The following is a 6,653-nucleotide window of genomic DNA, read 5'->3' as shown; positions in this document are numbered from 1 at the left end:
ACCATTAAAACTGTGTAAAATAATAAATATTTGAATTTTAGTGGAAAATGATAGTGCCAAGTAAATAGGTACTAACATTAGTTGACTTCCGCCAAGAAAGTATTTTCCCACCACTTATATCTCGTAATTGTGTTGTTCTAATAATTTGTTATTAAATGTACAATATAATATAACTGTATAAAATCAGTGGTCAAAATAAATAATTATATTATTCATTCAAAGTCTAAATACAAATTATAGTTTTGTTTTAAGCGTGTAGCCACAATAATGATATTATGCACTTATCGGCTATTGGTAAGACCATAGGTCAATTGCGAATAGTGCGAGTGTGTGACAAATCACAAAAGACAATAGCGTGCTTTTTTTATTTAATATTAATTTTATTTTAGATTCTGAGTGGACCGACGAAATTATTGATTTTACAATGATGTGTATTTTAGATTCTGAGTAGAACGATGAATGTATTGATTTTACAATGATGTGTGTTTTTTTTTAAATTTTTTTTAAAATTTTTTTTTTTGTGTCTGTGTACACGATAAGTAGTCGAAATAATATGGTTTTTGGTGTAACTTTAAAAAAAATGACAGTAGATACATGACATTTTGACTGAATGTTTATATTAGCATTTTATATACACCATAATATTTTCAAAATATTTTGACTTGTTTTGAGCTGTTTATGGACATTGTCAGTTTTCATTTTTTTTTAGTTTTTTTTCTAAAATTATCAATAAAGTTTTATCTGTTGGGCCAAGAAGTGTAAAAATTTAATACAAAGCTTCTGATATCATTTTTACAATATCAGTTGAAAAATATTAAAAATACATAGGCACAATTTTTTTTTATAAGCATATGAAGTTAAAATGTTGACAAAATTTATCAAATTTAAAATTGAATAATTATTTTGTAGTTAAAAATTTATAAAATGTTTAACTTTTATATCTAAGGATTGAAAATTTAAAACAAGATTCCACGTAAATATTTAATTCCGTTGCCAAAAATTCTAAGAAATACATTAGCACAGTTTATTTTTATAGTCATTTTAAGTTCAAATTTGGACGAAATTACATATTAAAAAACCTGGAATAAATATTTTATTTATTTTGTTGTGATTGTAATGATTGTATAATATTATTTGTGGGTACTTGAAACTTCTAAAGTATACTATTATATATCTATGATAGTACCACGGTTTGTTGTTGATGTACAACGCGTTACCTGATGGATATTGTGATATGATTAATTTGGAATTTATTATTAATACCTATTATAGGTCAATTTTTTTTTTAATACTTATACTATAGATAAGTATACCTACCTATAATAGGTATGTCTAATACCTAGACTGACAAACCGTCTCCGCTCAGAATCGTTTTTCTTATACAGTTATATTATATCATTGAATTCAAATTTAATACTATCCATTATACAGTGACTACTGTACAGCAGAGCGACATCCACTTACCCACCTTTTTTTATTCTTATTTATTATTACTATTATGATCAAAGTACCAACTAGTTACAACCAGTGTTTGGACTTATCTAGGTAAATTGATCTATATGAATATCTAGATAATTATTGACATGTATAATAATATGTCTTATGGCTTGGGGTCATTCTGTTAATTTGTGCGACACCGAGAATGTTACCATGACGTCATTAGCGTTTAATGTAATGTGTGTGCGTCGACCAGTGGGGACAGGTTCCTGGAAATTAGCGATTATACAAACGTTATCGGAATCGCGGTGGCGTATGATCTATTAGTAACATTAGGTATAGTCCGTTGTATAATAAATGCATTGACGATAAAAATAACTCATTATAAATTATATAAATATAACTGAGATTAGTTAATATTGTTCAATGATGTCATAGAGAAGTGTCGTGAAGGTTTTTTATCGTACCCTCTGTAAAAAGTCAAAAGTGACAATTTTCAGTAGTTTTCATAAGCGCCGTGAAAAAAAGAATAATTAAGGAAAAACAGGAATTTTTATACAAAATCTGTTTTATAATCGTCAATATTTTTTTTTGAAGATTTATTAGTACCTAATTGAAATAAATGTTCATTATATTACATATTTGTATATGTTGTAGCAGCCGTAACGATATTATTGTATCCTCGAAGTTAATATTATATTATTTTGCAAGCATAATTTATCGATCAACGCTGCGAAATCGTTTCAGTGTGCGTGTAGGTACCTTTATATTGGAAAGGCTATTATATCATTATTAATATTATTTTCGAGATTAAATTGCATACCTACAGCAGTGCTTATATACATTCCGTGTTAATTAATTGTTAATCTCACTTATGTTATGTTAAGCCAGATTCACAGCTGCGTCGTGTCGATCAAATCGTATTTTGATGGGATATTACTTTTTTTGTATCATGTAATAACCAAGTTTCAACCAAGTATACCAAGAATTGAATACTGCTCAACGTATTAACCATATTGGTTACCATTCGTAACCATATAATAACCAAGCCCTCGCACTACACGACACACGACGTAGCTGTGAATGCGCCTATATGTTAAGTGTTATCATTTATATCTTTAACACCAAGTTAGGCAGAACCGCGTTTGTATTGTGATACGTCCCGAAATTGTATTTATTGTACCTGCTGTTTTTCAGGTTATGTTCAGGTTAGGTTATGTTAAGAACTATGCGTTATTATTTTTTTACATAATTGCCCATCATTCCAATTCTAGCTATACACTATAATAATATATGGTATTTTCGTGTTTGTCCGTATTATATAGGTAGCCAGATATACCTACACATGATATTCATGTGTCATGACGGTTATTTATCGTAAAATAGTACGTATTATCCATTATACAGTGACCCACTTTTAACCTACTGTACAGCAGAGCGACATCCCCTTACCCACCTTTTTTTGTATTGTTTGTTATTCTAATTATAAGATTAATATTACGGTAAAAACACATTATCCAAAAAAGTGGTCTCGTGCCTTACGCAACGCTCACCAAAGTAACATGACTACAACATGTTACAAGTGACAAGACACGTGATGTGACGAGTGACATAACGTGTGACACAAATGCACTAATCGAAATGATAATACAACTGACGTGATATTTTTCTTGCATGAAACTTTTGCACTTTCACACCACTAGTTCACTACTTAAGATGAGTTCAGACGAAGAAGACGCGTTATGTGCATTGAACTTTTTAAAAATCTTAAACGCAAATCATAAAAGAGTTCGAAATTATTGGGTTCATCCATTTTGGCGTGAAAACTGTCGTGGACGTGGTACTTTTTCAGTATTTAAAGATCTTGAAGATGGCGATCGATTTCAAACTTTCTATCGAATGGAGAAAAAAACTTTTGATATGTCGGTTGAACTTGTAGGATCTAAAATTCAAAAAAAGGATACCAATTATAGACGTTCAGTGTGTCCTCGAGAACGTTTACTTTTTACTCTCTGGTAAGTCTACTTAATAGTTTATAACAATAAATAATAACCTTTATTAATCTGTATGTAAACTAATTTTTTTTTACCTTATATTATAAAACAAATCGAAAGAAAATCAAAATTATAAAAACAACTTCATTTAAATTAGTAAATAAAAAACTTTTTTTGATTTTAAATAATAATAAAAAATATTGTTTTAAAATAACAATAAAAATAAAATAACATAAAATATTAATAATTATTCATTTATACGACTAATTTTTAGAGTTGTTTTGATTCAACTGTAGACTAGTAGACTGCTGTACTAAATCCAGTGGAGGCGATATGGGCATTGATGTTGAAGGAGAAGATAAACTTGATGGAGTTGTAGAATAAATAATATTATTTTCCGTGTTCTGATATTCTCTATTATATCCAGTGTTGTAAAGATTTTGCTCAGTCTGTATAGGAATAGTTTCATTAGGTTCATCAAGTATGTTTCCAATTAAGCTTAACACACCCAATTTAAAACGCCTTTTTTGTTCAGGATTCATAAGTTTCATATCTGGTAATAAACTTTTAAAAAAACATAAATCCACATCTTCTACAGGATGATCTGACCTCTTTTTTTTTGCGATAAAATCTAAAGCTGCCTTATTCACTTCTTCTAGTCCTACTGAACGTTGTTTTTTCTGAAAAGATGAACTTTTGGTACTAGAGATCCATTGTTGTGGTTTTGGTTCAGCGAAAATTGAATTTGAATCATTTGGGTTATCTTCAATTGGATTACTGTCAATGTTGTCTTCTTCACTTTCGGAAAAATTACCAATACTTTCGTTTTGCTCACTACATTCATTATTTGAGGATGGTAAAACTGGCATATTACCTATGAAAAAAAGAGATTTATATTTTTTTTAAATTTATCTTACAATTAATATTAATTTAATATTATTGTTATACTATGAAAAAAATATTAACCTGACTGTTTCCGTGATTTTGTAAAAGGTTCAACAAAATGTAAAAACTCTGCTAAATAATATGGTTTTTTGAACTTGGTAGCTGATCCCGACGAAGGTTTGGCTTTTAAATGTCTTGTAAAGCAAGATCTCAAATTTTTCCATCGTTCTTTACATTCACTCACTATTTAAATACATAATATAATATATAATAGTCAACCTATGATATTACGAAGTATATTTATTGATATTGTGAAAAGTAATTTATATATTATAAACTATTTAATAGAACCATGTTTTAAATTTTCAAACATTTGATATAAAAGTTGAACATTTTATAAATTTTTAAATACAAAATAATTATTACATTTTAAATTTGATAATTTTTGTCAAAATTCAAATTTAAATGCTTATGAAAAAAAAAAAAAAATGTTACATTGTATTTTTAATATTTTACAACTGCTACCGAAACAATATATTAGGAGTCTCGTATTAATTTTTCTTTAATTAGCTTTTGGTCCCAGCAAATAATATTTTATTGATATTAAAAGAAAAAGAAAAATTTTAACAGCAAAATAAGAAAATCGCTACATGAGAAATCGATTGAATATAAAATATAAAAATATGAACTTCAAGGATAATAAATATCTCGTAGATGTAATTTCTTGTAAAAAAAAATATAAGTAAACACAACTCATTGTAAAACTGATAGGTACTAAATAATAAGAAAATAATGATTATAGGTATAATAATAATTGATACATACGAAAAACTATGGAAATTATATTATGGATAATAAATCATTTAAAAAATATACTTCCCTGATAGCAAATGACTGACTAAAAATATTATTATAATATTATTATTACAAAATTTCTATCAGGGTTGTGTCAGGAAAGTTTTATTTTTATGTATAGGTATTTTTCTGGAGAAGTTTCAATGAGATCAATTTTATATTATTTTTTGAGAGGTGAAACAACCGTTCGTAATATTATAGAAACGACATCCAAAGCCCTATGGGAAGTTTTACAGCCTCTATACATGCCCATACCTAATCAAATAATGTTGAAAACTATTTCTGATCGATATAATGAGCTATGGAATTTGCCAAACTGTGTTGGTACCTAGTATAGATGGCAAGCGCATACGAATTAAGGCACCAGTAAATTCAGGATCGACATATTTCAATTACAAAGGATACTTTTCAATTGTTTTAATGGCTACAGCAGTACTGATGGAAAGTTTATCACTATTGATGTAGGAGAATAAAGTCGGAACAGCGACTTAAGAGTTCTTAAAGAATCTGCATTTGGTAAATTATTATTTTAAAAAAAACTCAACTTTCCCGAAAATGCTTGTTTGCCACACGAAGAAAACGATCCAGCATTTCCCTATTACTTCGTTGCAGATGAGGTATTTCCCCTACTCGACAACGTTATGAGACCCTATCCAAGACGTTCATTGACGAAGATAAAAAGAATTTTTAATTACAGGTAATTTATTTTTATAAAACCAAATTAATGATTAAAATACTAGTAACTTTCAAATTATTTTAATATTATTAGATTATCCAGAGGTCATAAGTCAGTTGAGTGTGCATTTTAAATTATGGCATCTAAATTTAAAATATTGAAACAACCCATCAATTTTAAAACTGAAAAAATTGAAATAGTGATAAAAGCTATATGCGTTTTGCATAACTTGATTCGAGTGCATGATGTTACGCACTCAATTCCACAAGGAATTCAGTAAGATAATTTTGACTTGTTCTATGAAGATACCGAGGGAAATATAGAAAACAATAGAACGAGACTTTCTTACTCAGCGCTGGAAATAAGTTAAAGACTTTGCCAGTATTTTGTGAAACCATACGTAGCATGACCTTGGAAAAATAAGTATACAATTTAATGTACTCAATTTATCAATACCTTGTAATCTAATTAATTACTTATACTTACCTAAACTTAATTTAACTTTTATTACATTATCTGTATTTAACTTTTAAATACAGAAAATTTGTTTTATCATGTACCGATACATTATGGTGTAAAATTACATTATTATTAGTGATGGGCGCAACCGACTAGTTTTGACTATCGATAGTCTATCGATAGTTTAAAAAACTACCGAGTGATTTTTCAATTGAATAGATATTATTATTCATCGATTGTTTTTAAAACCATCGAATGAATTCCTCGATAGTTTTCATTCGTTAGCGGAACTGACTAGTTTTAACTATCGATAGTTTAAAAAACTACCGAGTGATTTTCAATTAAAC

The sequence above is a fragment of the Acyrthosiphon pisum genome, chromosome X, assembly GCF_005508785.2.
Source record: "Acyrthosiphon pisum isolate AL4f chromosome X, pea_aphid_22Mar2018_4r6ur, whole genome shotgun sequence".
Taxonomy (NCBI): Eukaryota; Metazoa; Arthropoda; class Insecta; order Hemiptera; family Aphididae; genus Acyrthosiphon; species Acyrthosiphon pisum.
The sequence above is the reverse complement of the archived record's forward strand: the minus strand, read 5'-3'. Positions refer to the sequence as shown.